Source organism: Furipterus horrens, unplaced genomic scaffold, assembly GCF_987537825.1.
Source record: "Furipterus horrens unplaced genomic scaffold, mFurHor1.1.pri manual_scaffold_3, whole genome shotgun sequence".
Classification (NCBI taxonomy): Eukaryota; Metazoa; Chordata; class Mammalia; order Chiroptera; family Furipteridae; genus Furipterus; species Furipterus horrens.
Genome location: NW_028327173.1, coordinates 173,311,724 through 173,324,284, shown reverse-complemented (window position 1 = coordinate 173,324,284; position 12,561 = coordinate 173,311,724). Strand labels below are relative to the sequence as shown.

The 12,561-nt window shown below is 38.9% G+C and overlaps 1 pseudogene; it reads left to right on the top strand.

Annotated features, from left to right (window-relative positions):
• Window positions 1-4,921: 4,921 nt before the first annotated feature.
• LOC150016760 (DNA-directed RNA polymerase III subunit RPC10 pseudogene) lies at window positions 4,922-12,158 on the top strand (annotated as a pseudogene).
• The last annotated feature ends 403 nt before the right edge of the window (window positions 12,159-12,561 follow it).

Below are 12,561 nucleotides of genomic sequence, written 5' to 3'. Positions count from 1 at the left end.
CAGGTCAGCCAGAAGGCTGTCAGGGTAGAAAGCTGGACTTGGATGAGAGAAGGAACAGACTTGGAACCTGCAGGGGCAAAATGGAATTTATGAACAACTGCAATTCTCAAAGATAGACTGGATCTGCATGTGTCTCTCACTACCTCCAACTTTGATAATGCAGAAGAAGCTGGCACCTTCATGGAGCTGCACATGCACTTGGCTTAGGACTTGGAGAGACTGAAAACGGAGATCTGGCAGGAGCTGGAGTCTGGATGCAGCCTCATGCCAGCAAGGTGAACCAGCAGATTAGTGAGAATGTGCTAGATTTACTGCCATGCCTGGAGCCCTGCATTGTCCTTCAGATCATGAAAATCATGGCCTGATGTTTTGCTGCTGTCTTCCAGGTCTTACACAACATTTCTCTGAGGCGAACAGTAACCTGAAACCATGCAGCGTTCTGGAAAACAAATCTTGCTTAGTCGAGCTGTCATGATATAAAGTCACCACAACTGCCCAGCAGGTCCAGACATCAAGTCTGCTTTAAAGGCAGAGGGTGAGAGAGAGACAGCACCTGAGAGCTTGCTCTCTCTTGTACCTATATCTTTCATCAGGAGAGCAAACAGTTTTCCAGAAGCACCCTAAAAGACTTTCCTTCTCATCTCATTAGCCAGAACTAGGTAAAATGCCCAACCCCTAGCTCTAAAAGAGGCTGAAAAAGGGGGTATTGAACACTTGCAGCCTCTTCTAGAGTAGAGACAGGCAAGGAATGGAGTCGTGTTAGTCAACCAACAGCATCTGCTGCAGATCTGCACAGTTCATTATCCACTATCATCTCCTGCTTGTCCTCTTTCTACCTGAGAAGTGAAGCATCAGTTTTCTATGCTCTCAGCTCCCTCAAACCTTTCTGACATTTTGGGGGTACAGAGCCACATTATCTAGGAAACCCTTGCATTAACATCCTAGCTCTCGTGTTCACTTGCACATCACCTTCCCTCCTTCACAGCCTGTGGAAGGTGTTGCGGGGAGAAGTGGTGCAACTAGGCCTAGTCTTTCAAGTCATAAGCCAAGAATTGATGCCTGTGTTGTGTTACATTGTGCTTTCTCTGAGGCAGTAAGCATAGAATGCCCTGGTTGCTGTTAAAACTAGGGAAAAGTCTGGAATATCAAGAAGTACTGGGCAAAAAATACATAGGTTGGTATGTCAAATTAGTTCCAGATACCTTTGCATTCATGTAGACATGTGTATGTGTATTCAAGGATTAATGGGATTTATTACAACCTCACAAGGTTGTTTGAGAAACAATTTGATAAAGTCTTTTCAAAACCCTGAGTCAATAAAAATGGTTTTACAAATGGATATAAGAGTACCACAGTTCTCTCATCCTCAGAGAGAAAATATCAGAAAGGCAAATCCATAACACTGCTTGGTAGCACCAGGAATTAGATCAAATAAATCACTCCAGTAATGTTAGGAAGACAAATTACCCGTGATTTTAAATTTCTGTTTAAGATTGGTGGAGCACAAAGAGCTCAATATAATTATGAAAATTCTGTTCTCTCAGAGAGGATTGCTTCTGAGGATAGAACGAACTATAAGGCAGTAAAGCACGTGTAACACAAAAATAAGGCTATAGTTGTTCAATTTGTTTGTATAGAGTAACAATTCATTAGAGAAATTTTGGAAAAAAGAAGGAAGAGAAAAACCCACTCATGAATGTGTCCATCAAAAATGGCTACTCCTAACATTTTGTTGTGTTTCTTTCCATTTTTCTTCTATGCACTTTTGTTTTCCATAGTTGTGATAATATTGATAATTTTATATTGCTTTTTAAAAAGCTTAAAATTACAATGAATAACATATTGCAATATGTATATGCTCTGGGACCTGGAAATTTTAGTTTTAGAATACTATAATCCATTATTTTATTCACTCAGCCACAATTTTTTAGGGCATATATTTACTGAGGCAGAACAGTATAGTTTCAAGAGCATGTGTTCTGAAGTCAGATTGCCTTGAATTCAAATTTTAGTTCTGTCCTTGGACAACTTACGTCATTCTATGTGCTTCAATTTCCTCACCTGTAATATGGGGATATGACAGTACTTACCTCATGGACTGTGATTAAATTCAGGGCCTGGCTCGTAGGAATCACTCAGCAGATGTCAGCTATTTTACTATTGAGCCAGGTCCTGAGTAATGCTAATATGGTTCCTGCCCTAATGAAACTCATAATGAGATGATGATAATAATAATAATAAAAGACTACAATTTATTAAGGGTTTACAATATCCCCTGAACTGTTAAAGTCTTCATGTACATTATCTCATTAATTTTTAAAAAGTATGTGTATTTTCTTAAAACTGAAGTATGGTTGACATATAAAAAACCATATATATTTAATGTATACATTCCTACCATGGGTAAAAAAGGTGAAGGGACTAAGCAATACAAGTTGGTAGTTACTGAATAGCCAAGAGATGTGGATTACAGCGTAGGAAGTACAGACAACGATATCTGGATGAGTATGTGTGGGGCCAGACGAGTATATAAAGCAGCTAGGGGACCACTCTGTAATCAATACCTGATTTTCTAACAACTTTGCTGTATATCTCATTAATTTTAAAAATTCTGTAGGAAGGGTCAGATATTCTCATTTTATGGATGAACAAACAGAGACTGAAAGGATAAATGCTCAAAGTTGTAAGTATAAAGAAGTTCTTTTCAGTATTGTTTATATGTTACCTTTGGGAACTAACTAAATGTCCAGTGGAAGGGAGTTCTATAAATAGGTGTACCTATTCAATGGAATATTTTGCAACTGCTTAAAAATATAGCTCTGCATTTATTTGTATCGGTAGGTATCTACAGTGTTAAATGAATGAAGTGAGTTATGGAACACCATGTATAATATGATTTAATTTCTGTAAAAATAAACACTTACTGAGATGAGATATATGACTGGTGAATTTTCCATAGAAAATAGGTTTCATTATGTATTCCCTACTGTCAACTTTGCTTCATAAATATCAAACTTGTTAAAATTTGGCTTATTAAAAGATCAGTGATCAATTATAAAACAATAAATTGTTATCATCTTAATAAATAATAAATATTTAATACCTATCTATTAATATTTAATAGATAAGTATATCAGTTATCTATTCCTGTGTAACAAATCACTCCAGAATTTAATGGTTTAAAAGTCATTTTATCTTCTCATGATTAGTGGTTCAGCAATGTTGGACTGGACTCAGCTATGTGGTTCTGTGCTGGTCTGAATGGGCTCATTCTAGTGGCTGAAGTCACCTGGTGGTTAGACTGGGGAGTGGCTGGTCGAGGAGGCCTCAGTTGGTAAGGCCTGTCTCATTTCCCAGCAGGCTAGCCTGAGCTGGCTCTTGTGGCAGCATGGTGTTCCAACAAGGTGAAAGTAGAAGCTGTAAGGCCAAGACTTGGAAGTTTCACACCATCATTTCACTACATTCTGTTAGTCAAAGTCAGTCTCAAGGCCAGCCTGGATTCAAAGGGCTGAGAAATAGACCTCATCTCCTGATGAGCAAAGCGTGCACATGGGAGGGAGGTATTATTGCAGCCTTTTTGTAAACAATCTGCCACTTTTACTATGAAATCTATACTTATAATTACTATATTTAACACAACAGCTCTATTTTATTTAAGATTAAAACAGAAAGGATTACTCATGGAAAATTCCACTACTAAACTCCCACTCTCCCTTCTGAGTTTTCACATTTTCTTTTTTCCTATGAGAAATATATCTTAGAGTAACCAAATTGCTGAAATAGATGAGGGAAAGTTCTATTTTACAGAAGAATGCTAGCCAAAAACATAGAAGGAATTACAGAATTAAAAAATCATCATCCTGTCACCTCTATTAAAATGACAGATTTAGGGTGTTCAGTTGCTATTAAAATATTCAAATCCATAATTGATGGAAAGTAGACATTCTTATAAGGCCACAAAGTAATACCACAGAGATCACTTTCTCATTGGATGCAAGAGGTATTAATTGTTCAATAAAAGGCTCAGAATAACCTTAACCCAGGGGTAAATTTTAACATTCAGTCAATACATATCTTCTCTGATATGATGAAAATGCAACATGAAGTACAATACAACATCCTCTATGATAGATTCTAGCTAAAACAAAAACTAACTTGAATGCATCAAGTTTTTAGTTTTAATTTTCAGATTTAAATTTCAGGGTTGAAGAACAAGTTGACTGGAATGACAAGGTGGCGAGCAGACAAACTCAGACTGTGGGACAACTGACTGTGCCTTCAACAAGTGATATTCATGTAAAAGGAAAAAGAGGAAGTGTGCTAGATCAAGAGACAAGGGATGTCACAATCAGATGCAAAGCATGGTCGTGAATTGAGTTGTGGTTTGAACAAATAAAGTGTAAAGGACATTTTTGGAACAAATTGTGGAATTTGAATATCAATCAGGTATCAGACAAGAAAGTGTATTAACACGGAGAGTTGGAGAATCTTAATAAAATAAGTAGATAACGCAACATAGTACATCTCATTTTGGTAACACATACACACACATAAATGTTTTGAAGGACATACACTAAGTTGTTAATAATGGCAATTTCTCAGTAGTAGGAATATAGTGTGTTATTCCAGTTGTACTTCTCTAGTTTTTTGTAACTTTCTAGAATGCACACATCCTTTTTAATAATAATAAATAGAAGGAGACGGTGACCGAAAGTGCAAAGAAGATGCCTGAGGAGGCCCCTGTGGGAGGTAGTGAGGTATAGCACCTCCATTTGGGGCAGAAGTCCCACATCTGGGATGCAAGTCCAGAATCCTGGCCTGTTCATTCACCCATCAGACTGCATCCAATAGAGGGAATAAGATTCTGAGCAAGCCATCCCCAAAAGAAGAGTTTCATGGGCCATTTCCACCTCTGGATACCATGAGAAACAGTCCTACCTGCTCCTCCTCTGTCTGTGAGACCAGTAAGCTATTAGGACTTGTTGTATTATCTGAGATTTTCATTGTTTATGTCCAGTACTAGAAGAAGAGTTCTCAGGCTCCTACCAACCCCATCTGTGGTTGCCATCTCAGTATATAAACTTGGAGCAAGGAATAACTGCTTCTGGAGAAGCCGTGGCTCTTCATTTTGTTTTTGGTTCCAAGTAGCTTTGAGACAAAACTGGGTTACAACAAAGATATTGTGTACATTAATGGAAATTTAAATTTAACAAACAGATGAGAAAGTTTAGAGTGAACTCTGAATTAAAGATTAGCTAAGTCCAGATGTAACTTGAGGACTGTCCAAAGCTAAACAAACCCCACTTCCTCTTGCAATTGGCATTTCAGGGCCCCTTGATCGGATTTGCTCTGCCTGGGTAAACCCCTAGTCAAATTAAGCATACACCAAAGCTGTAAATTCTTTCCTTATCTTGGTGTTCTGTGGAACCCAATTTCAACAGGATATCAAAAAATAAAAACACCCCCCAAAAAGGACCATTATGTGGGCCCATAGCACTATTCTTTGGAATTTCAGGTGATAGTTATTATATTATAATTTCATTATAGAAATATTAGGGCTTCGAGAATGATTTGCACTCTTGACCTTCTTTTACCATCTTCCTTTCCATGGGGAACTCAAAAGATTATATACTCAACTCAAGAAAATCTGTGTCATTTAAAAGCAGCACTAATAATAGAAACAAACATTTATAGTTACAGATTGTTTTCTGTATCCCTGAGACTAAAGAAAACACACTAGATTGATTATCTTTGAAGTCCATTGTTGCTCAGAAAATTCTTGACTCCTGCGGCTGTAGCAGATGAATTTACAGTTATGCCGTATTTTAAGCACTTGTGCTCCCTCTAGAGGAGCAACATAAAAATATCAGGGCTGCAGGCTTTTGCCAAAAGTTTTGGTTATTGATAGGTGGTGAAGGAATCGAGCAAAAAGGAAAGAGGACTCATCATGGACATGGACAACAGGGTGGTGATTGCAGTGGGGAGGGGGTAGAAGGGGAATAAATTATAATGGGAAATATAAAGAAGTATGTAGACTTCCGGCCAAGATGGAGGCTTAGACGGACACGCTAGGTCTCCCTCTACAACTATAGAGGAATACAACTACTTCAAAACAAAGGATAACTAGAAATTCCAGAAAATAAAACTACACGGAAGCCCAACATATGAAGTTATAAACCAGCGGTGCCATTTGGGCAGGTAAGAGTTAAAGAGGGCAGTGCTGTTTGCGGTCGCACCTGGAAAAGCGGCGGGGCGGCGAGGAATCCCGGCTGCGGTCAAGCCCCTGGCGGTGCGCGACTCTGGAGCTGGGGAGAGCGGCCGCCGCATCGCCTTGAACAGTGAGGCCCAGGGGGGCGGGAGGACGGATCCCGGTCTCCTAGCTGAATAACTGTGTGAATCCATCTTGGACCCCCGCCCCCAAAGAAAGCACCACAGGGCTGCGAAATAGGTCGCGGACAGGCAGGCGCCGGTCGCTGATTTGTGACGCGTACACAGGCACTGCCCCGGACAGCCGGCCCAAGAAAACAAAACGCATCTGTCAAAATGAGGCAGACAACTATAGAAATCCCGGTGACACAGCTCACCAGGCAGCAGATAGAGAACCTGACAGATGAATAGATAAGAAACCTGTCAGAGGCTCAGTTCTGGGCCATTGTTATCAGGTGGCTTACAGAATTCACAAAAGAGCAGGAAAAAGATAAGAAAGAAGTGAAAAACTTTCATAACGAAAGGAACAAAACCGCATACGAGATAGATGGTGAGAAAAAAAAATCCAGAGTTCATTTCAACAAACTGGAATATGGAGAAGGAACAAGCAGTCAACCAATGCAGCGAGAGGAAATGGGAAGCAACAATGAGAGGATCAGAAACCTCTGGGACAGCTATAAAAGGCCCAACATAAGAATCATTGGTTTGCCAGAGAATGAGGAAGATGAACTAGAACTTGAAAAATTGAGTGAAAATATAATAAAGGAGAACTTCCCAGACTTGGGGAAGGGAATAGACCTGCAGGTCCAGGAAGCAAGGAGAGTTCCCAAGAGACTGGACCCAGGGAGAACCACTCCAAGACACATTATAATCAAAATGTCAAAAATTAAAGATAAAGAGAGAATCTTAAAAGCAGCAAGAGAGAAGAAAAGAATTATGTACAAAGGGGTCCCAATTAGACTATCAGCTGACTTCTCAAGGGAAACCCTACAGGCAAGAAGAGACTGGCAAGAAATATTCAAAGTAATGAAAATCCAAAACCTACAACCACGAATACTCTATCCAGCGAAATTGTCATTCAGAATAGAAGGACAGAGAAAGTGTTTCCAGGACAAAATAAAACTGAAAGAGTTCATTAGATCCAAACCACTGTTATATGAGATGTTAAAGGGACTGGTTTAAAAAAAAACAGAAGCTAGGGAGATGAAACAAAGGCAAACTAAATAGGCAACGAGAGTGGAAGAGGAACTGTGGGTACGGGAAGCATATTGGGGGGAGGTCAACAGGGAGGGGGAATGGGGAAAGGGAGGGAGATGATATAGGAATTGGGGATCAAGGTAGGAGGGAATGGAATAGACGGAGAGAGGTTGGGAGGAACTGTATGCACAACTAATGGACATAATCTAAAAGGGGGGGACAACTGGAGGGAGGGGGGCCACCGGGTGGAGGGGAGCAGAGGGAAGGGAAATTGGCACAAATGTAATATTTTAATCAATAAAACACATTAAATCTGAAAAAAAATAAAAATAAAATAAAATATATGAGTGAAAAAAAAAAAAAGAAAACTGGAAAAAAAAAAAAAAAAAAAGAAGTATGTAAAATAACGTTGTCCAGTGAGGGATCACTCTAGCACCCCACCTCCCCCAATTTTGAAGTTAAATTGTGGTGTCATTTAAAAGAGAATGAACTCCTCTGGAAATAATCAGGAAAACAGAGTTTTAATTAGCTACAATTTTTAAGTTACAAAAGTAATAATTCTCCACAATCATGCCACTTTAATATGATTCTCATTTCTAATTTGAAATATGTCCTTCCAGATTTGTCTGCTGTACAATACACAGAAAATACTGCATCCTGCTTTTTCTCTCTCATTGTATGTTCTATTTCAAAAGTCTGAAAAGCATGAAAAAGACAAGATAGTAAGGATTTATCAGGCCCAAATCTAAATGAAAATGGGAATCTAAAGGGAAAACAGAACATTGACATTACTTTTGCCCCTGAAGACATATGCCAATTAAGGAAACTTGTTTTTTTATTTTTTTATGCTCTCTCAGGGCCCACAGATTTAGAAATTAAAATCCAAGTTCTGGTAAAGATGGTAAGTGTAATAAGAAACTTCCTCCATAAGGTTAGGGTCCCAAAGGGCTACTTCCTCAGGTTGAGAATGAACCAGAAGTAAACCTACTATGACTCTAACCTAACCCCCAGAAGACTGTAAAGAAAATAAATTTCTTTGACCTTGAACAGTACAGAGGGAGAAAAGAAAAGATAAAAGAAAATCCCTTTCTCTGGGAAGTTATGACCACATACTACGGGCAGTCCCTGTGAGTTTGTAACACCTCACCTTTGTGGTACCAAAAAAGTCCCCTGCCCCGAATTGGTTTAAAGTAGTTCTGGACTGATGCAAGTCCTGATGAATACAAATCTTTGCTGATGAAGCCACCATTATCCTGGGCATCAGAGAATTTCAGGGATAGGAATAGTTAGCACAGCAAGCTTACCAGGAAGTGGGAGGCCATAAGCCAGAATCAGCAGAAACACACCTGCAATGGCTTTAGGTACATTATCTAAAGACTCATATTGAGTTCCAGGAACCAAGTAGATTTGGATTTACTAAAATTTCCACACTGTACAAAATTTTGCCACACACTGCCCAAAGCCCCAAGCTTAAGAACCTAATAGATTCTGGCGATGAAATTCAATAAGCAAAAGGCAGACAACCTTTTATAAATGGGAAAAGACTTAAACAGACAGCTCTCTCACAGACATGGATATCTAAAGGCCAATAAACATAGGAAAATGTGCAGCTTGGGGATATGCAAATTAAAACAGCAATATGATACCACTACATAGTCTCAGAATGGCTAAACTGAAATAGAAAGGAAACATAAGGTATTGGTGAGCATGTGGATTGACTAGAACTGTCATATACTGCTGTAGAAATCAGTACAATCCATTCTGGAAGATAGCCTGGCAGTCTTTTCTAGGGACAAAGCTTATGACCTAGCATTTACATTCACAGTTATATCTTTAATAGCAATGAATGCATGTGTTTGCAAAAGATGTACACAACAATGCTTATTACTATTTATAATAGCCCCTTTAAGCAATAACTCAAATGCCTGTCAATAACAGAATGAATTAATCTATTATAGTAATTTTATACAGTGGAAGACAACGTGCTACAACAATGAGAATAAGTAAAACATAGCTACCTGAACAACATGGATAATTTCATGAGCATAATGTTGAATGAAAAAAGCCAAGTAATATATCCTATGTTATTCTATTTATATAAATCCCCAAAGCAGACAAAATTAATATATGTCAAGAAAGTGGTTACCCTTTGTGGGTGAGGTTAATAGCTAAGGGGGGTTGTGGAGGGGTACGGGCTGGTAGTATTCTGTTTCTTGATCTGGGTGCTAGTTACTTAGGTGTTTACTTTGTGAAATTAATTCCACCATCTACTTATAATTTGTATACTTTTCTGTATGTACATTATATTTTAATAAAAATTGAAATGTTTACAAAGAGACATTGAAGAAGGCCTAAATAAACTGGGAATATACTAAAGTAATCAATAGATCTAGGCAATCCCAACATCCCAGCAGGTTTTTTCTGTTTGTTTCTGCTGGAACTTGGCAAGCTTATTTTAAAATGTATGTATACAGAAACACAAAGCACTCAGATTAGCAGGGCGCACTTGCAAAAGCACTGGGTGGAAGTATTTAGTGTGCTGGCTATTGTAAAATCACAGTAACTAAGATAGTAGGCCAATGGAATTGTATAGACAGACTAGAAATAGACATTCAAATTCAGAAACTTGGTATGTGACAGAGATGATACTTAATATCTACGGGGAAAGAATAAATATTTCCATAAAAAGTTCAATTGGAGAGAATTGGTTATTTACATGGTAAAATACAAAATCAGATATCTACATTACACCATACACAAAATAAATTACAGGTGGATGAAAATCCAAGGGTAAAAGGCAAAACTATAAAGCTTTTATAAAATGATATAGAAAACATTTCATGACTCTGGGTTAGAAAAAGAATTCTCAAACAAGACATAAGAAAGCTTAAGCATAAAAGAAAAGCTTAATAAATTAGATTCTAATAAGACAAAAACTTCTATTCACTAGAAGTCATCATAGAGAGAATGAAAAGAGAGATTATAGAATGGGAAAAGATTTTTGCAATGACTATAACTGACAAAGTAACAGCAGACAGGACATCTGCAAATCAATAAGAAAAGACAGACATGAAAAACCTAGGCAAAAGACTTGAACAGAAGTTTTATAAGAAGACAATTTCCAAACGGTCAACCAATGTACGAAAAGATGTGGAACATCATCATTATTAGCAAGGAAAATACGTTAAAATCTCAGTGAGGTGCCGTTACAATTTTACCAGAATGGTGAAAATAAAAAGTGGCAAAGATGTGGAGCAATGCTGGTGGTGGTGTAAACTGGAAAACAGTTTTTGTAATTCAATAAAGTTGAAGATGCACATAGTCTACGATTCAGCAATTGCATTCCTGAGTACATGCCTTAAACATACTCTTTTACACATCCAATACAAATTATGTTCAGAATAGTCCAAGCGACATTATTCATAACAGGCAAATCTGGAAACATTCCAAATGGTCATTGGCAGCATATGATATATTCATACGATAGAATACTATTTGGCAGTGAAAATGTATGAACTGCAGCTCACATACAGTGAGGCTGAATCTCAGTCATAATAGATAGTGGACACACTGGCCTGTGTAGACTCCCTTTTCAAGGCTAATGGGCCAAACCTTAGCTCCTGCATGTATTGATTGATAGTGGCTCACAACGGGCCCCTACTCCATAAAATTGCCCTTGGCCTAAAGGGTACCTGCCCCCAGCACACCCTGGCCAAAGACTTCTTAGTGACATGCTGGCACAGTATCTCAGTAGGACTAACACTGTGATGGTATTCATGTTCTAGAGTTCCCTTGGGTATCAGGGTGAAACGAGACCTAATCTTTGCTTAATTCCTGGCCCTGCCCTGTCCTGTGTCCTTCACCAGAGTATAAGCTCCACGAATCATGGAGACCTGACTCCCTGTCCTTGCCTCTGCATGTGAGGAATCCCACCTGAGACATATTGCTAAGCTAGAGAGAAAAACACTAAAGAGTGCATCTATTATGGTGCACACATAGGTGGTAAAACAAAGAAAAGTGAAGACATGTGTAAAAGTCAAGATAGCCTTTACCCCAAGACCAGTGATCAGGGAAGACACACAGGGCTTCTAGTCCAGGCAATGATCTATTTCTTGTCCTGCCTTGTGTCTACATAAGTGTTTACTTTATGATTATTATCCATTGCATATGCATGTTTTATGCACTATTTGTGCTTTCTTACATTTGTTGAGATTTTTCTTGTAGCTAATATTCAATCAAGGCTTGTAACTATTTCATGTATCATATTTATCAGAAATATGCTGGATTATATATAATTTGTATGTCCATTAATTTAATAGTAATATGTTTTCTACAACTGCAGGAAAAATTATCCCAAAATTTAGTAGCTTAAAACATTTTTTGCCTAAGCGGCTATAGGGGTGACAGAAGCCTCTGAGCAGAGTCTGCTGTCACACTGCTTTTCTACCCAGGCTGTGGGAATGGGCTGATCGTGGAGAATGGACAGCATTGCCACCGTTTCGTCCGCAACACCTGTCCCTAAGTGCATATCACCAGCAAGGCAATAAATCGGATGTATACAAAGCTGAAAGAAGTGGATGATACGCTTGGTGGACCAGCTGCCTGGAGAATGCCGATTCTATGCAAAGATAGGTCCCAAATGTGAACATCATTGTGCCTGCTTCATGCAGCTTCAGACCTGCCCTGCAGATGAGCCAATGACCACCTTCCGCAAGTGCTGTGATGCTCAGTGTGGACACCGCTGGTGGGACTAGGCCAGGCTGGCGCAGCTGCCTCAGGGTCCATTTACCTTGTTCCCTGGAGTGGATCCCAGCTGCAAGCGAACACTGTGTGCCCTGATGCTCTTTGCTGGTGTGATGGAAAGCTAACCCATTTAGGGTTGTTGGCCAGGGTGTCAGGAAATGGATAGCCCATCTGCCAGTCAGTGGATGAACTGATTAATGTCCAGGGAGTTTCTATGTTGGGGGAGGATCATCCGCAACTAAGTACACTCTGTTTAAGGTCATGTTCATTCATCTTTTACCTTTATTGGGCAATTGACATTCTTTTACCATCAACCAACACTTTTAAATATTAATATCATCTGTACAACTAAAAAAGTAAAACTCATTTAGTACATTAGTTGTTCCTAATTATTTGACTGTTAATTACAAACTT